The sequence below is a fragment of the Podarcis bocagei genome (assembly GCF_964188305.1).
Source record: "Podarcis bocagei genome assembly, chromosome: 2".
Taxonomy (NCBI): Eukaryota; Metazoa; Chordata; class Lepidosauria; order Squamata; family Lacertidae; genus Podarcis; species Podarcis bocagei.
The window spans coordinates 115424899-115449684 of record NC_138126.1 but is presented as its reverse complement, the minus strand read 5'-3'; the positions used below and the strand labels follow the sequence as shown (position 1 = coordinate 115449684).

At 43.6% G+C, this 24786-nt stretch overlaps 1 long non-coding RNA gene across 3 annotated transcripts in view; it reads right to left on the bottom strand.

Moving 5' to 3' along the window:
- LOC308580232 overlaps positions 1-18749 on the bottom strand; it is a 62903-nt gene extending 44154 nt beyond the window's left edge. For all 3 annotated transcript variants that reach the window (XR_014004724.1, XR_014004725.1, XR_014004726.1), the window contains exon 1: positions 18305-18749. This is a non-coding gene — a long non-coding RNA (uncharacterized lncRNA). The remainder of the gene's footprint in view (positions 1-18304) is intronic.
- Positions 18750-24786: the final 6037 nt, after the last annotated feature.

Here is a 24786-nt window from a genome sequence, read left to right as displayed (position 1 = left end):
TTTCTTTGCCTCCCTTTCTTCCTTTTCTTGATGACGCTAATTAAGTCATGACTTCAGAAGGAATAAAGAAAGAGGAAGGAGCAAAAGAGCACTGGCAGAATCTCTCACGTTTCTGCTGCCACCTTGGCATCCAGCGGTAAAGGAAGCTGAACAGTCTTGGCCTCTGCATGCAATTTGCAGATGGTAACATTAAGATCTGTTTGTTCTCAAGCTGCACGTCAAGCAGGTAATGTGTCTGAGAAATTCTCTTCAGCGTTGCTCAAAAGAAAGAGGGGAAAGGGGCTGTGAATTTATTCTGTCAGCTCTGTTTGTGTATGTTTTCTGGTGCTAAGCTCCTAAGGCGTGAAAGAGAATTTCAAAGAGCAATTCCTGGGTAGTGGTGCTTAGGGAACAACACTGATGTGCAGATGTTTTGCTTAGGCCTGTATACCAGCAACTCACAAGGCTAACCAGGGTAGGGGCAAATAGCCACGGAAGATGCAGGCAATACTTTCAGTTCAGATCTGGGTTCCAGGTCAGGTGAACCTAGATTGAATTGATTGGGTTTATCAATCCCATATTTGCATTCCACTTGAATTCTTCAAGGCTCACAGCTAGCAAGTGTAGAGGTTCCTTATAGCCACACAATTCTATGATGGTGAACACTGCAGCTTCAGTTCCGATTCCAAAAATCTGGAGAAGCATAAGGTGGCTGATAGATCCATACGGTCGACATTTCAGGAGGGCCAATCAGGACTCCACTATCACCATCCTGCTGCCCCCCCCATCTGCTGGCTTGCTGACACCACCTGTCCACTCACCTGCTAACTGCTGCCATCTGGCTTCCAGAAGTACACCACTGCGGCCCTCCTTGTGTCGGTGTGGCAATGGGCAACAGAAGACTGACCAGCAGGTTCTGGGCAGCTAGAGAAGGTGCAAAGCCAATAGAGTGCAGAAGCAAGAGATGCATGTCTTTAAGTCCCCGTTGGCTGAAATCCCAGGACATCCCAGGATGGGATCAGGAGCCAGGGTGGTTCCTGTAATTCTGGGATGTCCCAGTTAAGACAGGACACTTGTGCGGTATGTAGATCATAAAGGAAATTAATTGGACATAATACATTGGGAATGTTTCCTGTACATATTTCTCATTGGAGATGATTGTGATGATGATAAATAGTAGACTTTTAATAATAATAGAAAATTTATATGTTTAGTATCCTTTGTGACTTGACCTGCATCTTTCCTTTGTTATTAAGCCTGTGCCTGCTCTATTGTTCACATTTATGAAGTCAGAATCCTGTTTCTCAGCAATGATTATTATGATTATTCTTGTATTCTTTTACTTCAAGCTCATTTTTTTTAAAAAAGCCCTGGGAACTGTAGACTTAGACCTGTCTGCGTATAGTGTTTTGTACTTTGACTAGCATACTGTTATTCTGAACGCTCCATTGTCCTGTTCAGTGTTTACAGGTACTTTCCAACCATAAAAGTAGCACATCGCTCACACTTAACTGGGAATTAATTTGAACCCGAGTCACCCTGGTGCCAGAGCAGTGTTTTCATTTGCTTGCTTACAAATATGGTATCTGCAGTTGCTAAGCTGCTGAATGAGCATCATCCAGCCATGGGCGGCTGATATACTATGATGTCACAATGAGCCTTGGCAGACAGAGATGTCACAGAGGTGCTGAGTAGTCTAGGTAAGTAGTCTAGGATTAGAGAGAAGAGGGGCTGTATCTCAGGAGATGAAGAAGATCCCAGATTCATTTTCTGTCATCTTCAGGTAAGGCTGAGGTGGTGTCGGTCAGATCAGTCTGAAGCTCGGTGGACATCCTCATTGTGTGAATCTACAGAAGATGACCAGTCTCCCTGGATGCGGTGAGTTCTCCTTTCGGTATGTGGGCTGTGGGCCGCCTCATAAGTGTTATCCTTCTCAAAGACCGTGGCCATATTCATTGCTTCCATCATCGTGATACCATCTTGCATACGACTTTCAAGAAGTCGTTCCTCTATGTCAGCAAATCAGAAATACATCGCAATCGCCTGGAGTGCTGTGATGTATTCACTCGCTGACACTTGCGATTGTTGTTCTCTGAGAACAATGTCGTAGAGGCGGTGGTTCTTAGTTGGCTGTGTCAGCTCATTGAAAGTGCATGCCTCTATGTCCCTGTGTGCCATCAGACCTTCTAGTAGAGTGATGGCGGAACTTCCCAGCACTGTCAGTAGCACATCCATGACTTCCTTTATGGTCGGCCTTTCATTATTGTTACCGACCACAAGCCACTCCTGGGACTCTCTGCACCTGACCGCCAGACACCCCAGATGCTTTCGCCACGAGTATTGCGCTGGTCCATTTTCCTGGCCGATTACCAATACTCGCTACAGCACTGACCCAGGAAAGCCATGGGTCAGGCAGATGCACTCAGCTGCTAGCCGCTGTCGGAGAGCAGCCATGACCCTACTCCTGCCCACCAGATCCTGCAGCTGGAAGACTTACCGGACCAGCCCTTGCATGTGAAGGACATTGCCGCCGCAACCACAAAGGATAGGCTATTGTCTTGGACTGGGTGGGGAGGGGGTGGCCCAGGAAGCCGGGTCCAGAAATTTCATTCTACACAGCCTGCAAGGACAAGCTGTCTACTCACCAAGGATGCCTGTTATGGGGTAGCCATGTTATAGTCCGTCCGTCCCGTTAAGAAAAAAAGGCTTAGAAGGGCTGCAGGTGTCTCACACGGGGATCATCTGGATGAAGTCATTGGCCTGTAGCTATCTGTGGTGGCCAGGCATAGATGCGGAGATAGAGGGCTGGGTGAAACGTGAGCCCTGCCAGGTCTCCCGACCGGATCCACCCAAGGACCAGTACAGTCCTGGGAGTCCACACAGTCCCCATGGTCCCGGGTGCACGTGGATTTCACAGGGCCTTTTCAGGGCCAACACTTCCTAATAGCGGTTGACTCTCAGTCCAAGGTCCGTATAGTTAAAGCTATGGTTTTCCCAGTAGTGATGTATGGAAGTGAGAGCTGGGCCATAAAGAAGGCTGATCGCCAAAGAATTGATGCTTTTGAATTATGGTGCTGGAGGAGACTCTTGAGAGTCCCATGGACTGCAAGAAGATCAAACCAATCCATTCTTAAGGAAATCAGCCCTGAGTGCTCACTGGAAGGACAGATCCTGAAGCTGAGACTCCAATACTTTGGCCACCTCATGAGAAGAGAAGACTCCCTGGAAAAGACCATGATGTTGGGAAAGATGGAGAGCACAAGGAGAAGGGGATGACAGAGGATGAGATGGTTGGATAGTGTTCTCGAAGCTACCAGCATGAGTTTGACCAAACTGCGGGAGGCAGTGGAAGACAAGAGTGCCTGGAGTGCTCTGGTCCCTGGGGTCACAAAGAGTCGGACACGACTAAACTGTCAGCATCGCCCTAGAGCCAGTGCACCAACTGGACTCATGCACCTCAACCCCGACTGGGCTGGGCGAGCTGGGTAGCACCGCCAGAGACCTCCTTCTCGCAGGAACAGGTCACAGTGCTGTGGACTCACAGCTTAGAGCTGAGAGCACCGGATTCACTGTCTCAATACTACAGTCGTTGCGCAGCAGAGTTTTGCAGAGTCTTGCAGAGTATAAACCACTCAGAGAGCAGCTCTGTAGAATATCTTCCTTTTATTCTATAACTACAACTATGATACAAAACTATATACAGAGCTAAATATTCTAAGCATAAATCAATGCTACACTGAGAGTCTGCAGCTGCTCTTAGCAGCAATCTTATCTCTAGGATCTCTAACACTCTCACTCTCTCCGATACACTGACTGACTGACTGACTCTCTCTCTCACACACAGAGAGATGTTGCTGGGCAGAATAAGTAGATAGGCAGGACACGCCTCCTTCTCTCTGTGGAGTCAGCAGAGACCATCAGGAGATGGTCAGGAGATTCTTGGGTATGGGAGGGGTGAAATCTCCTCATCCTCCCCCATTTCATCCGACCATTTCAAGAATCTTTTACATAACTGCAATTTACACATACACTCCAAAAGTTGTTCTCTGCTTACAACCTTGGTTAACATATTTGCAGGTATCTCTTTTCCCGGCATATAACACTTTTACAATACCATTGAATAAGCAGCTTCTAGAAAAATCTTTACACACATTTCTTCCTCTCAAATGCAAATTGACATCTCTAATTACGCAGATTTGGACAAACCACTTTTCAGAACTCAAATACACGCTTTCCTTCAAATATCAGGTAAGGAAATAAATAAAGCGTTTTGTGCTGCTACTCTCAGCACACTTCATGCCTGGTTTAAAAAACCCACCAGAGTTGCTCGTGACCGCAGTCTTTGCAAACTCTTCAGAAAACCTTTTTGGTGGTACACCCTTGGTTGTTCTCTCGGACCTGCGCAGAACTCTTTGATCCTCTTGTTCTGGTGCTTCCTCCTCTTTAGGAGAATGGGGAGCTAAAGTATATGAAGCTGCTAAGTCTGAGTCAGCGTCAGACTCACCTGAGGCTTTTGGGCTCTGATAATCTGTGCCATCATCTGGAACTACATTGGCATCAGGATTATCACCATCAACAACACTTGCCTCCCTCTTAACTTTCTTTGCCCCTTTTGCACCATCATCACAAATGGGATGGCACTGAAAAACGCCAACTCTGTCCCATTGTGGATTGTCATCAATACTCCTGGTCAGCCTTATGGTTTTCGTGTCTGTGATCAGAACACGATAAGACCCTTTCTCATATCCTAGGAAAATACCATGTTCTCCACGCTTGCTCAGTTTGTCACCCTGCGAGGTGTGTACCCAAACCTCCGAACCAAAAATTTTAAAATGCTTTACACATGGCTTTCTTCCGTGAAGCATCTCATATGGGGTGCAATTTACACTAGACTGGTACCTCCTGTTATACACATGACAGAAAAACGAAAGAGCTTCGGCCCAATAGGGATTGGGTAGCCCCGAATCATGTAACAGCATTCTGATTCCTTGCTGCAGGGTCTGGATTACTCTCTCACATAAACCATTCTGCCAGGGTGATCTGGGCGTGGCGGTCCTATGCTCAATGCCCTGTTCAGAAAGAAAACTCTCAGCTGTTTGAATGTTAAGATTTTGCACGACTAAGAAACGTTATGCTTCTGCAATTTATTTAAGTAAATGATAAAGTAAATAATGACGGAAAAATGAGACAAATTAGAAACAAAATATTATGTTTATTAAAAGTTTTGAAACTAAATTACAAACTTCTGAAATTGGCAACATAATAAATTTAAAGGTACAATAAGATGTGAAACAAGATAACAAATTGCTGAATTGGCTAGAATAATGAATGCAATGTCGAGAGGATGTGAGGAGGTCCAAAAGAAAGTGAATTGTTGATATCTAACTTCTGTTTTTCTTTTTTTTTCTTACTCTTCTTTATATATATATAAAAAAAATGTTTCTTGCATGTTGCTATGTAAACTAATCTGTTAACCTATGGAAAGAAACGCAATAAAAAATTTCTATAAAAAAAAACAGAAAGAAAACTCTCAAACTCTTCTGAACAAAACTCTCCACCCTTGTCTGTGAAAAGAAAACGTACATTCTCATTATGTACATTTCTGAGCCATTTACAAAACTGGCGAAACTTGGTAAAGGCTTCAGACTTTTTCTGCAGCATATAGACCCAAACATATTTCGAATAGGAGTCTATCAGAACCATGAAAAACCTTGAATTGCCTCTAGAGAGCGCTAGAGGCCCCACTAAGTCTGCATGAATGATTTCATATGGTTTCTTGGCCTCTCTCCCAGACTCTGTACCTTTGTTTTTTTTTTTTTTTATAAAATTTTTATTGGTTTTACGAAATTTTTAACAAACAAACAAACACTTAAGAAAACAAACATACACGTATAATTTCATAACATATTTTCATAAACCTCTTTTCTAAGACTTCCCCATACCCCCCCTTTCTGCATCCCAATGTCCATGATTTTATAGCAACTCCCAATTGTTACTTTCCAACCTTAATCATCTTAGTCATCTCTATATTCTAACCTTATGTCACTGTATCCCTTTGTTCCTAAGAACCAAAACACTCTAACATTCCTTAAGTTTATAATAGTCCTTAAGATATCTTTTGAATTTTCTCCATTCTTCTTCCGCTGCCTCTTTTCCTTGATCACGGATTCTGCCTGTCATCTCTGCCAATGTCATGTAGTCCATCACTTTCATCTGCCATTCTTCCAGAGTGGGTAGATCTTGTGTCTTCCAATACTTTGCGATGAGTATTCTTGCTGCTGTTGTAGCATACATGAAAAAAGCTCTGTCCTTCTTTGGCACCAATTGGCCGACAATGCCCAAGAGAAAGGCCTCTGGTTTTTTAGAAAAAGTACATTTAAGTACCTTTTTCATTTCATTATAGATCATTTCCCAGAAAGCCTTAATCTTCGGGCATGTCCACCAAAGGTGGTAGAAGGTACCTTCAGTCTCTTTGCATTTCCAACATTTGTTATCGGGCAAATGATAAATTTTTGCCAGCTTGACTGGGGTCATGTACCACCTGTATACCATTTTCATAATGTTTTCCTTTAAGGCATTACATGCCGTAAATTTGATACCGGTGTTCCATAACCATTCCCAGTCATCTGACATAATGTTATGACCAACATCCTGTGCCCACTTAATCATGGCTGATTTGACTGTTTCCTCCTCTGTATTCCACTTCAGCAACAAGTTATACATTCTAGATAAATTCTTAGTGGTAGGTTCTAACAATTCGGTTTCTAATTTTGATTTTTCCAACTGGAAGCCGACTTTCCTGTCCTGTTTAAAAAATTCCATTATTTGACGGTATTGAAACCAATTTTCCACTTTATGTTTCAATTTCTCCTGGCTTTGTAATTTGAACTTATCTCCATCCTGTTCTAAGATTTCCCAATACTTCGGCCATCCGACCTCCATATTGAGTTTTTTCACAGCATTAGCCTCCACTGGTGACACCCATCTAGGGGTTTTATTTTCCAATAGATCTTTATATCTTATCCAAACATTAAACAATGCTTTTCTGACAATGTGATTTTTGAAGGCACTGTTAACTTTATCATACCAAAGATATGCATGCCAACCAAAAGCGTTATTGAAACCTTCCAGATCCAAGATGTCTGTATTCTCGAGGAGCATCCATTCTTTGAGCCAGCAAAAAGCTGCTGCCTCATAATACAATTTTAGGTCCGGCAGGGCAAAACCCCCTCTTTCTTTAGCATCTGTCAGTATTTTAAATTTAATTCGGGGCTTTTTGCCCTGCCAGACAAATTTCGAAATATCTTTATGCCACCTCTTAAAACATTCCATCTTGTCAATAATCTGCAAGGTCTGAAACAAAAATAGCATTCTAGGCAATACATTCATTTTAATTACTGCAATTCGGCCTAACATTGACAGTTTCAAATTTGACCATATTTCTAAGTCTTTTTTAATTTCTGACCAACATTTCTCATAGTTGTCCTTATACAAATTCTGATTCTTGGATGTTAGATAAACCCCTAGATATTTGACCTTTTTGACCACAGTCAAACCTGTTTCCTCTTGAAATTTCTCCTTTTCCATATCTGTTAGGTTTTTCCCTAAAACTTTGGTTTTTAGCTTGTTCAACTTAAATCCAGCTACCTGGCCAAACTGTTGTATTATTTCTAATACCTTTTTCGTACTAGTGTTTGGCTCTTGCAAAGTCAATACTAAGTCATCTGCGAACGCTCTTAACTTGTAATGTTTGGCTCCGACCTGCACACCTTTAACCTGCTGGTCATTTCTTATCATATTCAGCAAGACCTCCAGAACTGTAATAAAGAGTAATGGGGAAATCGGGCACCCCTGTCGTGTTCCTTTTTCTATCTTAAGCTCCTCAGTCACCACATTATTTACAATCAGTTTGGCCTTTTGTTCAGAATATATTGCAGCCATACCATTCTCAAAACCCCGACCTACCCCCATCCTATGCAGATTCTTCTTCATAAAACTCCAAGAAATATTGTCAAAGGCTTTCTCCGCGTCCACAAATATCAATACTGCTTTAGTGTTTATATTCACCTCTAGCTTTTCCAGAATGTCTATAACATTCCTTACATTGTCCGCCAGGTGTCTATTAGGGAGAAAGCCTGCTTGGTCCTTATGAATCATCTCCATCAAAACTCTTTTGAGTCTTTTTGCCAAAATGTCTGCAAAAATTTTGTAATCCACGTTGAGCAAAGATATTGGGCGGTAGTTCTTGAGTTGGGTCTTTTCAGTCTCTGACTTTGGTATGAGTGAAATATATGCCTCTTTCCACGATTCAGGTGCCCTTTTTCCTTCAAGGATCTCATTACAAACTTCTCTTAATGGTTGAATCAACCATTCCTTCAGCGATTTGTAGTATCTAGAAGTCAATCCATCTGGTCCCGGAGATTTGCCCAGTTGCATATTCTGAATGGCAGCCTCTATCTCTTGTTCTGAGATTCTCTGGTTCAAGTCCATCTTACTTTGCTGAGAGATGTTTTGTAATCCATATCTTCCAAGGAATTTGTCTATATCTTCTTCATTTTGCGGGCCTTGAGTATAGAGTTTTTTGAAATAACTTAAAAAGCAATTTCTAATTTCATTGGGTTTAGATATGTTCTTTCCATCCACCTCTAGACTTGTAACTGTATTTAGTTTCTGCCTTTTCTTCAATTGCCATGCCAAAAGTTTACCACATTTATTTGCTGATTCAAAAGTTTTTTGCTTCATTTGTTTTATCTTCCATTCAATCTCTTGGTTCATCAATTCCATATATTGGGTTTGATATAACTTGATCTCTCTTAAAATGTCCTGAGACTTTGGTTTTGTTCTTAATTTCCTCTCTCCTTCCTTTATCATTTCCAAGATCTTCTCTTTTTTCTCATTTTGTTTTTTCCTCTTTATTGAGTTTTGTTGAATCAAAAATCCTCTCATAACCGCTTTACTTGTATCCCAGATCACTCTTTTCTCGACATCAGTCCTCAAATTTATTTCAAAATAGTCTTTTAAAGTTTTTTGGGCCTTCATAAGGATCTCCCTGTCTCGAAAGAGGGTGTCATTCATTCTCCATCTAAATTGACCAGTTATTGTGGGTTTCATCTCCATCTTCACGGCGTTATGGTCGGAGCAAGTTTTTGGGCAGATTTCCACTTTCTTAATCTTTGGAGCCAGTCCACTAGTAACCCAGATTTGGTCAATTCTGGTCCAGGTCATCATTGCTTGGGAGAAAAAGGTTCCCTCTCTCTCCAGAGGGTTCCTTGTTCTCCAAATGTCTATCAAGTCCATATTTTCTGTCATTTCGAAAAAAGTCTTAGGGAGTCTCCCTTCTTTAGTGACTGTTAGTCTTTGTGCCTTGTCCATATTAGTGGAGACCACGCCATTCATGTCTCCCATGATTATCATATTGTAATCCAAATAGTCCGTCAAGGTTTCATGAAGTCTCTTAAAGAAGTCAGATTTGCCTTCATTTGGTGCATAAATTCCAACAACTAAGAATTTTTCTCCATGTACTTGTATCTCCACAGCCAGATATCTCCCTTGTTCATCTTTAAACATCATTTTTGGAGTCCATTTCTCCATTTCACATACAGACTCTGTACCTTTGGGAACTTGCCTTGCCTTACTCTCAGCACAAGAAACACATTTCATGTGGTAGGGACATTCTTTCAACTTCATACCCTGAACCATATCAGGCATTTTTGCCACAGCCTGGAAATTCAAATGAGCATAAATGCGATGGTAATGATGAATACATTGGTCATGCAACTTCTCATTCTTATCTACAGACAAATTGCAACACTCTTTCTCAGTTGCTTCTGCAGTGCCTGTACCTGAAACAAAAGGCAATTGGTACAGTCCATTTACACATTTTGCATACAAAATGAGCTTGCCATCTCTAAGAATTTCACAGCGAGATTTAGCAAACACCACCTTAAACCCTTGACGATCAAGCTGGGAAACACTCAACAAATTGTCCTGAATATCAGGTGCATACAGGACATTCTTAATAGTTGCATTCAGGCTCTTTAAGAACACAGTTCCCTGAGCCACACTCGTGAGAACTGTCCCATCTGCTTGGTGAATTTCTTTCTCTTGCTTCTCAAGCTGAACAAAGAGATTCTTATCTTTGGCCATGTGGTTTGAACAGCCAGAGTCGACCACGAAGAAACTCCGCCCACATTGACTGGAACAGCGAGAGATCAAGGCCTTTGAAGTAGCAGGTGCTTGGGGATTTCTTCCTCCTCCCCCTCTGCCTCTGAAGTTTCCCTTCTTCTTTGAAGACTTCTTGCACTGGAAACTCAAATGGCCTTGTGCTCCACACGAAAAGCACCGCTTCAATTTCAAAGCTTTAACAGCAGCAGTTTCACTTTCACTTTCCCCTGCTGAAGACTCAGGCACATTTTCAAGCACATTTTTAACAGCACAATTTTCCCAGCTTTCTCTAACAGCCTGTCTGCGATCCCACTCATTCAGGAGCACGCTAGACACATAATCTTCTGTTAGCCGGTCAGAAGGCATTGTGGAAATTTGGGCAGCTACTCCATCATAAGACTCATCTAGGCTATTGATCATCAGCATTGCAAATACAGCCTCTGAAATAGCCAGGTCTCGCTGAACAAGGTCCTGTCTGAGACGCTTTAATTGAGACAGATGGCTAGGCAAATCACCACCTTTCTCCAACTGCAGCCTGCACAGCTTTTTAAAGAAAATCACACTGGAACCAGCATTCTGCCTCAGATGCATATCTCTCAAGTTATGCCAAACAGCTTGTGCAGTCTCTTGACCCTCTAAGTTCACCAGCAAGTGGTCTGAAACACTCAAAACAATTGTCCCTCGGGCTTTCATATCTGCAGCATGCCATTCAGCCCAATCATCATCATCCTTATCTGGAGGGTCATCTTCTATCGTGTGAAATAGCTTTTCCCTCTGTAAAAGCGCTTTCATCTTTACTTGCCAAACTCCATAGGTTTCAGGCGTGAGGAGAATGTGCGGAGAATGTGCACAGGCCATGTCTGCTATTACTTAGCGCAAGACACTTCCCTCGTGCAACACAGATAAAGCCTTGACTCCTTCAGCCACTCTCTCTCCCACTGAGCGCAATTAACAGGCAAACGGGGATGCTATCTTCTTCCTTTGGGAGTCAGCAACATACCTCCATAAATCAAGCAGCAGCAACAGCAACAGCGGCAGCTTGAATACTCTGCTCCAAAACAGCTCTGCTTCTGGGCACCGCAAATCAGTCCAGCATTCGGCATCCGTTCCACCGTCCGGCAATCAGCAACAGAAACCTCTGGCGACTGGGACGACTGGGACGACTAGGATGACTGGAACAACGCCAGGTCAGACGACTGGAACAACGACTGGGCCCACAACCGATGTCAGCATCGCCCTAGAGCCAGTGCACCAACTGGACTCATGCACCTCAACCCCGACTGGGCTGGGCGAGCTGGGTAGCACCGCCAGAGACCTCCTTCTCGCAGGAACAGGTCACAGTGCTGTGGACTCACAGCTTAGAGCTGAGAGCACCGGATTCACTGTCTCAATACTACAGTCGTTGCGCAGCAGAGTTTTGCAGAGTCTTGCAGAGTATAAACCACTCGGAGAGCAGCTCTGTAGAATATCTTCCTTTTATTCTATAACTACAACTATGATACAAAACTATATACAGAGCTAAATATTCTAAGCATAAATCAATGCTACACCGAGAGTCTGCAGCTGCTCTTAGCAGCAATCTTATCTCTAGGATCTCTAACACTCTCACTCTCTCCGATACACTGACTGACTGACTGACTCTCTCTCACACACACAGGGCAGAATAAGTAGATAGGCAGGACACGCCTCCTTCTCTCTGTGGAGTCAGCAGAGACCATCAGGAGATGGTCAGGAGATTCTTGGGTATGGGAGGGGTGAAATCTCCTCATAAACGACTAAACAACTCAGTCCAAGTGGCTCGAGGTGGTGCCGACCTCAACTGTGTCCGCTAGAGCGACTATAAACACGCTCAGGAAGGTATTCACGACACATGGCTTGCCAGACACACTGGTTAGTGATAATGGGGCCGCTTTTACTTCAGCAGAATTCAAAGAATTTGTAACCAAGAATGGAATCCACCGCATTTTTTCCGCTCCTTTTCACCCAGCCACTAACGGCCAAGCTGGACGCATGGTTCATACTACCAAAGATGTGCTTAGGTGCATAGTGCATAGAGATTGGACTCTCTGGCCAGCAGAGTTCTTATTGGCCCAACACATCACCCCAAGCAGAGTTACTTATGGGGAGGAGGCTCACTACCCTCCTTGATCGTATGCACCCTGACTGGGCTCTTGAGCAACGGCCATCCGCTGTGGTGTAGGGGGCTCCAAGAGGGTTCTCCCCTGGGGACACTGTGTACGTCCGAAACTATGGACCCAGACAGGGTTGGGTCCCAGGTATCATTGCCCACTGTACAGCTCCGGCTTCCTACAAGGAAGGTTTGGAGGGGGGACTGGTTTGGAAGAGACACCTTGACCAGATCAGAGCCAGGACACCTCCGAACACGGAACTCCAAGCAGAACCAGAGGACAGAGAAATGGGTATTTCGGGAGATTCTGTGCCCAGGCCGGGGTGGGAACCAGACGGGTTGCCGGTGATTGAATTACCCCAGCAGGGCAACTTCAGGCTGGAATCCTCAGTGGCTCCATTGGCAGTGACCCCCTCGGAGCCGGCCTCGCTGACCGCCCCACTCAGACCACGGGTACCGGAGGAACCTCCTGGGTCACCCACTTGGGCACAGGAACCGTGACGGTCCCAGCAAGAGCAGAAAAGGCTGGCACACCTTGATGACTATGTTTGTTCCTTTTGTTAGGAAGTTGGGGGGGAGGAGTGTTATGTATTGGGTTTAACACTTTTTATGTTACAAGGCACATTCTAACCAATTATATAAGCGTTGGTAGACGAATGTTCTAATGCCAAGTAAGCGCATGCACTTTCAACTGTCAACAGTCAGTTCATGTTGGGGCTTTTATTGTGTAGTCCTGTGAGTTCGGGTTTTGTCTTCCTATGAGTGAGCCATTATAACTGACAATGTTGAATAAATGTAGTTGAGGAACTTATACTGACTTGGGCTTCTGACTTTTTCCGAACATTTAACATTTGCCATCACCCTGGCCCGGGCCTTCACCTTCGCCTTCGCCCTAGCCTGGGCATTTGCCTTTGCCCTGGCCCGAGCCTTTGCCTTTGCCTTTGCCTTGGCCCTGGCCCTGGCCCAGGCCTTTGCCTATTCCTTTGCCGCCACCCTGGCCCTTGCCTTTGCCTTTGCCTTTGCCATGACCCGGGCCTTTGGCTTTGGCTTTAAAATGGCTCAGGCCTTCACCTTGGCCTGGGCCCGGGCCTTCGCCTATTCCTTTGCCATTACCCTGGCCAGGGCCTTCGCCTTTGCCTTGGGCCGGGCCTTTGCTTTTGCATTTGCCTTTGCCCTGGCCTTTCTGTTAGAGCTGAGGTTGAAAGGATTCATTATGTTACTTGAACAGGGTTCAATTCATCCTTGCCAGGGTTTAATTCATCCTTGTTTTATATGATAAACAAACTTGAAGTTAGTATGACTGCAAATCCACATTCCATTTTTATGCATCTTGGGAGAAATGTGTTCTCAAGATCTCCTTGTTTCAGTTCTGTATTTTATTTTCTCTTTAGGGAGATCCCAACCAATTATAGATAGGGTTTTACATGTCTTCTAATTACGACAGAATAGAATTGGGGAAAGCCTACAAGGGAAACAGACCAAATGAGGAACAGAATGCTATCCGTGGATGTAAAGGCTTTCATGGAATTGGCAATGGCTGCCAGAATACCGGATTAACATTCCCATCTGAAAATGCGCTTCACAATAAAACAACTAGCTGAAACTAATTGGGCACATTATATAGTGTCTGCATTGTGACAACAGGCTCCCTGAATATCTGCCTTCAACATTTTGCTTGTGGTATTATTTCCTCCATGCAAATTTAAGTTTGCAAATGATTCCAGTTTGAAGGCCTCTCTTCAAAAGCCTCACACTTCTTCCTGAGCCCATTGCAACAATGCATTATGTTAATTACCTATATGTGATTGTCTGGGTCCTGAGGCAAATTAATATCTTCAGAGTATACTGTACATTTGTGCAGATTGCTGGGTGTTTATCTTTTTAGCTCATTATAGGAAGCGCTTATTTTGGAATCGTATAGCACTAGGAAACCAATTGACTCTGAGATCAGTTCTTGCTGTTAACTAACAGCTTTATTTCCATTTCACTCGCTTATATCTACCCACTCAAAAAATGACTGTTTGCTGTTTTTATCCAGACAGTGAAGAATTAGGCCATTAATTTTTACTGCTCCTAATGCCGGTTTTGCATGTCATGATGTTTGCCCAATTATAAGACTGAAGTTTTGTACCTCTGTTGGGCACCATTTTAAAGTTATTTTTGATTCACATATAGGAAACACCCATTTCTGGGGTTTAGCCATCTCTTTGGTCATTCTAACAGGACCCAAAAATAAAACCCAAAGCAACCAAAGGCTGAGACTACACTCTGTAGGACAAGATAATTTGAAAGTTGGCTGGAGGGGGGAATCCCCTGAGTGGTAGTCAAGTAAATTTTATTCAGAGTAGATAGACCCAGTGAGATTAATGGATCAAACTTAGTCATGCTCATTTGTTTCAGTGGTTCAACTCTTGGAAAAACTTAGCTGAATGCCACACATTGTGCCAGACTTCCCCAACCAGTTATCCTTCAGATATTTTGGACTCCAATTCCCATCTGCCCTGGTCATCAGGGTGTCAGTTTGCATTTCTTGGTGCAGAAAGCATTGATCTGATGTGTACAGTGGCGTAGCGTGGGTTGTCAGCACCCGGGGCAAGGCAAGTAATTTGCGCCCCCTAACCCGTGGATTTGCGCCCCCTAACCCTAACCCCCAGATGTTGCGCCCGGTGCGGCCGGCCCCCCGTGCACCCCCCACGATACGCCACTGGATGTGTAGAGATCTTTCCTATTCTAATTAATTCAAGAGGGTTCTGGAAGCTTCTCTGTGTGAAAGAAACAAGCAGAAGGTTCATGATGTTTGGGTTATTCCTTTAGAGAAGCTGAGGACAGTTGGTTTAAACTGGTTCTGTTATCTCTTCTTCAAGGTCATGCTGACTATAATAATAGGCCAGGAACAGCCTCGGTTTCACTTTCTCTTTCTATCTCTTTCCTTCTGGTGTGGTGTTTTGTATATAGTGTTAAGGGTTGGTCTTATTATAAGTTATTGTAGGTTTAAGTTAAGTCTGCTGCAACTGGATTTCTTATGGACAGTGCCAATCCTGAATATATTGGATTTGTGACCATTATGCTCACTTGCCTTCAGGAGTAGTAAAGCTCTGCTGGATGAAATATTAATTGCTTCTGGTTTATTTTTGGGAATCCTGCAACGTGTTTAAGTTTTTACAATGCTAACTATACATTGGAGTTCTGCTCTAGATCAATACTGAATAGAATTCCATGACACAGGGGCCATGGTCATGGCTTATGGGAGTTGTAGTCCATCACATCCAGAGAGCATCAGGTCAAAGAACGTTGTCCTATGCCATGAAACTGAGCCCCAGACACAAGGGGACAGGATTAGCTCCCATCTCACCAACACCCATGAGTAAACCATTCAGTGTCAATGGCTGCCACAGACAGTGATACGAGGAAAATGTAAGGGCAGCAAAAAATGCCCTGATTTGATACTGCATGGTCAAGGTTGCATTAGGAGCAAGGCCCATGGTGGGGTGCAATGTGTTCAGATTTACAGAATTTGCCACCCTAAGAATCCCCACAAATTTATGGGACATATCTGAATCATAATAACAAACCTCCCATTCTTGTTTTTGTAAAAGCCAAAATGGAAGGAAATGGGGGAAAGACTGACTTTTTATTATTTATAAATTGAAAATCATATTTTGAATATTTTTATTATTATTTTATCCCTTGTTCATTGCTTCCCTGGGCTCCTTTGGGAGGAATTATAAATTTAATAATAAAAATAAAAATGAATGAATGTTTACCTCAGCTTTTACATTGACAAAATGCCCCAGGCAGCTTACAAAAGAGCAACACATTCATAAGAGCAGTAATCAAAAGGCTGCTGCCAGGAGTGGATTGGAGCACTAAAATCAAATTTTAGCAAAACAGTACAATCACATTCCTTGTACGCATAGATACAAGAGAAATCAAGGGCCCCAGATGTTGTCTTTAGAATCCGGATGGTGCGGTTACTGACTTCATTTTGGGTCAAGTTGGTGTTTTTGTTTCCTTGCAATCATCCCCTCCCCCAACCCACACCAACCATGTTCTTCGAGTAGATTAAATTTTGAGTCTGTTAACCTTGATCCTTAACTTTTCAGTAACTTTAGAGTCAAAATAAAACTTCTGAGTTACGAGCTAAACATCGCTGCAGTGCCTTCCCTACAGTGGTTGGAATTAATAGTGTCTGAAATTTCTGAGGGCATGCAATACATCTCTGGAATGGACCTTCTTTTTAAACAGCCATAAAGCTTTTGATACCTCAAGGATCATGCTATGTAATTACAGGAGTTACTTTTTATATATCAGTGGCAGATATCCTTCATTTTACTGAGTTTCTAAGGGACAATAACGGCCATTTCTGCCCCCTCATCTGCAGTGTTTGGATGCCCAATCTGTTTCTTTCTGTTGCAGCATATGGTATAAGCACATTCACCAGAGTCATTTTGATGATTTAGGATATGCATCACTTGTCTCCCATTCGTATTATGTACTTTACCCCGCCATTGCCCTTTGCTTATGGGTTAGAGTCCCAGATTCTGTGGAAGTGAGGCTTGAGCAAGGACATTGTTGAAGTTGAAGTCTTTTATTCGGCAATTCCACTTTGCACCCCGTTTTCACCTTCACCCCCATGTCCGTGCCTCTCTCTTCCTCTTGTGCAACCTCCCTTGTATACAAACCACCTCCAAGGTACCTCCAGCATCTTTCTCCTCCCACTCAATGCAACTACTAACCACCCTAAGCATAGCCTGAAGGAGCGTCTCCACTGCCATCATTCAGCCCAGAGACTGAGGTCCAGCTCCGAGGGCCTTCTGGCGGTTCCCTCACTGCGTGAAGTAAAGCTACAGGGAACCAGGCAGAGGGCCTTCTCGGTAGTGGCACCCTTCTTGTGGAACACCCTCCCATCAGATTCAAAAAGAACTACACAACTTTTAAAAGAAATCTGAAGGTAGCCCTGTATCCAGCTCCAAAGGCCTTCTGGCAGTTCCCTAACTGCGAGAAGTGAGGTTACAGGGAACCAGGCAGAGGGCCTTCTTGGAAGTGGTGCCTGCCTGTGGAATGCCCTCCCACCAGATGCCAAGGAAATAAACAACTCTCTGACTTTTAGAAGACATCTGAAGGCAGACCTGTTTAGGGAAGTTTTTAATGTGTGATGTTTTATGTTTTTAATATTCTGTTGGGAGCCACCCAGAGTGGCTGGGGAATCCCAGCCAGATGGGCGGGGTATTATTATTATTAATAATAATTCTAAGTGGGAATGTATAACTTCACAAAAGTTATCCAGTCCTATGTATGCAGACTTAGGTGTGGCCCTGATTTCAGTGAGTTTGGTACTCATGGTGCTACTTCTCCCAGGTCCTTCTCAAGAACCTCCATGACGCTGCCTCATACTGAGCCAGATCTTTGCTTAGTATTGTCTACACTGATGACAGTGTCCAAGCCCTCCAAGTGTCCCTATTTTCCATGGATGATCCTGGATTTACAGAAGCCACCCAGCTTTTCTTTAGGACGTCCGTATTTTCAACAGAGAAACGTTGGATGGGAAGGTAGGATGTCCCTATTTTCATTGGAGAACTGTTGGCGGGTATGGTAGGGCTGGCATATGTTCTGAATTTCCTGGACATATGGCAGTTGGAAACAATGTCCAGGCAGAAATCACTGACTGAAATGTCTGGGAAGTCTAGATTTTCCTTAAGAATAACTCAAAACTTCATGTTTGTTTGTGTTTTTGAAGTTTTGCCCAAAAAAGCTCAACAACTTTTGTGTCCGGATTTTTCACTTTTTGAAATATGGCAACAAATTTTCACTCTTGGTTTTTTTTTATAATATTTTATTAGGTTTTATCAATAGAAAAGTTTAGAAAAATACAAAAAACGAAAAAGATACAAAATTACAAAATACAAATTTTCACTCTTTGAAATAGGACATGCCTATTTTCATCAGAGAACTGTTGGAGGGGACATCTCTATTTTCATCGGATAAATATTGGTGGGTGAGGTGTCTTAACGTAGAGGTGTTTCTTAGCCTTACCTGAAGATGACAGAAAATGAATCTGGGAATCTGGGATCTTCTTCATCTTCTGAGATACAGCCCCTCTTCTCTCTAATCCTAGACTACTCACCTAGACTACTCAGCACCTCTGTGACATCTCTATCTGCCCAGGCTCATTATGACATCATAGTATATCAGCCACCCATGGCTGGATGATGCTCATTCAGCAGCTTAGCAACTGCAGATACCATATTTGTAAGCAAGCAAATGAAAACACTGGTCTGGCACCAAGGTGACTCGGGTTCAAATTAACTCCCTGGCAAGTTTGAGAGATGATCTACTTTTATGGTTGGAAAGTATGTGCATACTCGAGCAAACACTGAACAGGACAATGGAGCGTTCAGAATAACAGTGTGCTAGTCAAAGTACAAAACACTATACGCAGAGAGGTCTAAGTCTACAGTTCCCAGTGCTCTTTTTAAAAAATGAGCTTGAAGTAAAAGAATAGAAGAAGAAGAAGAAGAAGAAGAAGAAGAAGAAGAAGAAGAAGAAGAAGAAGAAGAAGAAGAATTGTTGAGAAACAGGATTCTGACTTCATAAATGTGAACAATAGAGCAGGCACAGGCTTAATAACAAAGGGAAGATGCAGGTCAAGTCACAAAGGATACTAAACATATAATTTTTCTATTATTATTAAAAGTCTGCTATTTATCATCATCACGATCATCTCCAATGAGAAATATGTACAGGAAACATTCCCAATGTATTATGTCCAATTAATTTCCTTTATGATCTACATACCGCACAACTGTCCTGTTTTAACTGGGACATCCCAGAATTACAGGAACCACCCTGGCTCCTGATCCCATCCTGGGATGTCCTGGGATTTCAGCCAACGGGGACTTAAAGACATGCATCTCTTGCTTCTGCACTCTATTGGCTCTGCACCTTCTCTTGCTGCCCAGAACCTGCCGATCAGTCTTCTGTTGCCCATTGCCACACCCGCACAAGGAGGACCGCAGTGGTGTACTTCTGGAAGCCAGATGGCAGCAGTTAGCAGGTGAGTGGACAGGTGGTGCCAGCAAGCCAGCAGGTGAGGGGGGCAGCAGGATGGTGATAGTGGGGTCCTGATTGGCCCTCCTGAAATGTCGACCGTATGGATCTATCAGCCACCTTATGCTTCTCCAAATTTTTGCAATCAGAACTGAAGCTTCAGTGCTCATATCGTAGAATTGCGTGGCTATAAGGAACCTCTACACTTGCTAGCTGTGAGCCTTGAAGAATTCAAGTGGAATGCAAATATGGGATTGATAAACCCAATCAATTCAATCTAGGTTCACCTGACCTGGAACCAAGATCAGAAATGAAAGTATTGCCTGCATCTTCCGCGGCTATTTGCCCCTACCCTGGTTAGCCTTGTGAGTTGCTGGTATACAGGCCTAAGCAAAACATCTGCACATCAGTGTTGTTCCCTAAGCACCACTACCCAGGAATTGCTCTTTGAAATTCTCTTTCACTCCTTAGGAGCTTAGCACCAGAAAACATACACAAACAGAGCTGACAGAATAAATTCACAGCCCCTTTCCCCTCTTTCTTTTGAGCCACACTGAAGAGAATTTCTCAGACACATTACCTGCTTGACGTGCAGCTTGAGAACAAACAGGTCTTAATGTTACCATCTGCAAATTGCATGCAGAGGCCAAGACTGCTCAGCTTCCTTTACCGCTGGATGCCAAGGTGGCAGCAGAAACGTGAGAGAGTCTGCCAGCGCTCTCTTGCTCCTTCCTCTTTCTTTATTCCTTCTGAAGTCATGACTTAATTAGCATTATCAAAATTAAAAGGGGGAGGCAAAGAAAATCAGCGTATTTGCGAATGGGCACAGGAGAACAGGAACAAATATTTTAAAAAATGATATTTATTGTCGGATGCATGCTTTCCATGCATGCCAGTGCCCCCCCCCCTCAGTATCCACATGATGTTAGCCTGTATTCCCCCTCCCCACCTTTTAATATAGATTTACCCCTCCGAGTATGTTAAAACACACACACACACAACCTCTTGCCAATTACCAGTTCCTGGTATCTCAATGTTTGCAATATTAAGTCCCCATCTGGAAGCACATTTTCTTTCTTGGAGATTTAAAAGGGAACGTGGAAATTTTTCACCCTATCCAACCTTTTAAATTCAAGAGCAGAACCTAAAAGCAGCACCAATTATGATTACAGACAGGTGCTCTTAGACCACTAATATAAAAGGGGAGAGGGGTGTGATTTAACAAAATAGATGGATAATATTGAGGTCCTTGCCTACATTATCCCAATAATCTTTACATTAGCCCTGCAGAGTGATACAGAGTTATTATCATTAGAGTGCAGAACAAAAGCTGAGTTTGTGATGGAGGCAAAAGGCCTGTCCAGACTTTATTCCCTCCCCTCTTTTTTTCAGGTGTATACTACAACATGTCATTGACACAATAAAATTGCATTAGTGGTGAATCGATAACAGAGCATTCACATATCATCCCGATTTATTAGGCGTTCTGAAATTCTTCCCCAGTGTCACTGCATTGCTGCAACCTAAAGAGGTACTCTTAAATGAATGTGCAACAAAAGCAAAACACCTCCATCCCAGCAACCTCACCCATCTCTGGACCTTAAATTGAGGCTCATACAACAAAATATAATATTTAGATTTAGAATATACTTTACCCATTATGTTTGTTTAGAAAGGGGTTATCTAAGATATCTGTTGGAGTTGCAATACGGATAATGCTTCTCTAAAACATAATTTTTTTCATTGTCCTACCTTTAAAGATTTTTAGCAGTAGGTAACCGAAACCATCAACAGAACTGTACAGATCAACTATACATATACAGAGCAAAATATCCTCTTGAATTATATACCCAACACATGGACCCTTACAAAAGGACAATACGAGTGGACTCTCCTTGCCCTCACCACAGCAAAAAGACTGATACTGATGAACTGGAAAAATAAAAATATGGCTCCCTTCTGTGATTGGATTGAAGATTTATACAAACTTGCAGCATATGAACAACTTGCATATAAACTCAGACTTGCCATGGACAAATGATATTCGGAATCCATTCTTACAAATATTGTAATAGGTTAAGATCTGGTGAAGTACAATAGCAAACTTGTATACAGTTTTGGGGTTGTCCCCCTTTATTTCCCCTTCTGCACGGGTTCTGTTTCTCTCTTTTATTTATGCCTCACCATGTTTAGTGCACATATAATGTGGGTTCCCTTTGCAGGATCATTCATGGTGCTACAGTTCCTAGGGAGCTTACTGGCAAATGGGAGCTGGCTTGCCTCTCAGTGTTAATTTTTGGAGGTTCACATCCAGCCTCAGTAATCAAGTTTCTTGCTGGGAGGTGGGGCCAGCCCCCTTTTGGTCGTTTACCAACCCCCCTAACCAGAAATCTGTTCCAGAGATGCCTCACATCACTATGAATAATGTTATGTACTGAGTTGAATAGGATCCAAAATGCAGCAGTCTGATTGGTCCTAGAACAATAGGATCCAAAATGCAGCAGTCTGATTGGTCCTAGAACAATGCAGCAGTATGATTGGTCTGCAGGAGCCACCCAATCCAGCTCCAGGTGGAAGTGAATCCACAACCTGATTGGCCTACAGGAGAATCCCGGAATGAGCCAATCACGTGCAGCCCATTGTGTAAATAATGTATATAAAGCAGATATTGTGGGGGAACTTCCATTCCTCCTCACCACTATGAGCTGAATAAAGAGCATGAAATCCACTCTCGACTCCGAGTATATTTCAAATAAGAAGCCACGAAAGAAGCCACCTTGCACGGATCGCAGGAAGTGCTTCAACCTGGCGATGAGCTACAGGTGCATTCAGATGCCTCTGGTCCTTGTGGCTTTGGTGTTTATTTCACAGGTTGTTGGTGTGCCACCTTTGGCGATGATCTGACCTTTCTTGATTTTTTTCCCAGTTTAGTTGCACTTTGCATCTGGGGTCATCGTTTCAAGAACACAAGGGTTTGTTTTTTGGTCTGACAATCAGGCAGTTGTATGTATCATTGGTATGTATCAGAAAAATCAGAAAGGGTGATACGTGCGCTCTGGCTTTTTGTGCTGGGATGCCTTAAGGGTAATATATCCTTTTCCACTGAGTTGACCAGATCTTAATAATGGTCAGATGGAGCGTTTTCGCGACCTGGCTCCTGAAGCGGCCCAACTACCAGAGACCTTCCCGAGGATATGTGGGAACTTGGACAAGCGTAGTCACTAAGGGAGAATTGGGAGCCCTTGCGCCCTACACTTTAAAGGCTTATACTATTGCATTGTCTTATTTCAATAGGTTTAGATCCAGGTTCTGCCCCAGTTATAGATGTCCCCCTTCGGAATCTGATGTATTAAAATATTTAAAACAAAAGGGCATGGCCCTTAAGACCATGAGCCTTCATAAAGCTGCGATCTCTTATTTCTGTAATTGTTTATGGCACCCTGATCCTTGCGACAACTTTCATGTATGGAAGTTATTTGTTGGTTGGCGTCGATCACATCCGTCTATCCCCGATTTGAGAAAGCTGGTGACCTTAGAAATTTTACAGCAGTTATGGGATATTTCCCCCGAGATTTGTTGGTCCAGCTTTGAGACAAAGCATTTTCGTGTGGCTTTCTCGCTGGCCTTCTTGGGGCGCTCAGGATTGGTGAGTGTGTGGAAGGCTTAGCAGTTGCAGATTTAAGTTTTTTGGATCACAATTTACAACTCAGGGTACGTGCGTCCAAGACTGATCAGCTGCGCAAGGGCACCTCTTTACTTTTGGCCCCTTCCTCGCAGCCTGGACTTTGCCCTGTGGCTGAAACACATAAATTTATGAGAGTCTGCCCTGAGGGGCCAGGCCAGTTCATTGTTCATGCATCCGGCCACCCTTTGACTCATCACCAGTTCTCAGGAGTGCTGTGTAAAGCCATTTTGGCATATGGAAGCAATCCGGCTTGGTTTGCCAGTCATTCTTTTTGCATTGGTGCTGCAACTTCAGCAGCAGTGAGTGGTCTGTCCCATGAGCGTATTATGGAGGTGGGGTGATGGTGTTCTGCGGGATATAAAGGGTACATTCGACTAGGTCAGTGAACTGTGACTAATTCTGTTTAATTATGTTTTCTACAGGTGCCAAGAGGGTTTGGATTTTCTTCCACAGTCTCGTGCATTGGGCAGCTGCTCAAGCTTCCACCAGTCATTTGGGCGAACACTTGGGACTACAGCCAGAGATTCACATAACCTGGTTTGGCCACCGTGGTATGTAATGGGATGCCCTGTTACCAAGTTTATGTCAGGAATTTGCGTTGCGAGGTCTTCCTGACGCTGTGCTGTTTCACTTGGAAGAGACTGGCCTGGTGGCGCGGAAGGGCTTTGTGCTGATAAAATCGGCAATTGCAGATTTGGAATGACTTCACGCCGTGCATCCATATATCCCCTTGTCTGAACTCCTTTCGCGTTTTCACTGGCGTGGTGCGTTCAAACCTTCCAGACTGAACTATGCAGTGAGAAAGATTAACAGGGCCATCCGTGTAGCGATTTTGCATCTCAAAGGTGGTGTGCCGAAGCACCTCGAAATTGAAGTTAGAAGGCCTGATCTTTTCAGACATGATGGCATGCATCTTCCCAACCCTGTGAGTGAGCTCATGTTGTGCGACATCAGACATGGCCTGATGGAGTGGCTGGAGGTAAGTTGACTGCTTTTCCAGATGTAGGTGGTCTTGGTGACAAGACTGCGAGTTCGTGGTCTCGGGTGGCTGTTATGGCCTTGAGTAGAATCCTTTAGTTTTTTCCTTCCCTATATGGGGGTGGGGTGGGGTTTGAAGTGGTGATTCACCCTCCTGCGGTGGTGAATCCAGGGTCCCCCTCTTAAAGGTGTCCCCCTCTTATGGGTGTCACTGGCCATACACTGAAAGGTCATCAGTGAACTACCCTGCGTGCGGGGATATGGACTTGGCTGCCTGATACACTTACATCTTGCAGAGCACCCCCATATCCCATTTTCCCTGATGAGCCCCAGTTCCCCCTGGCTGGGGGGCTGGGAGGGATACATGCCCAAGGCCTAAACCAAGTTCTTCCTACATTCAGAAGTTTAATAAAGTTGTGGCCTAATTTTAATTCCATATAACGTTGTCAGAGTCTTTATTCCTTCCTTATGATCCCTGGGGGCTGGGGCTGTTGCCGCCTGGTCACGCCATTACATACTTTTTTAAAAAAAAGGAAAACAAAAAACAAGAAAACCCTCATGCATCCAAACATTATTGGTGTAAAAAAACTATAGAAAACAACTTTCACTGGGCTGTCATGGAACAAGCACTGACTGGAAATGAAGCAGTACGCCCACCCCAAAGCTTTTGTAGGGAGAAACAGTATTGAAATCAGATCACTCATAGATGCCCCGGTACAAGCATGAGCACAAATTCACTATGAAAAGGATGTCTGGAAGTGATCAAGGATTCACGGCCATCTCTTAAGTCATTTCTTAACTCATA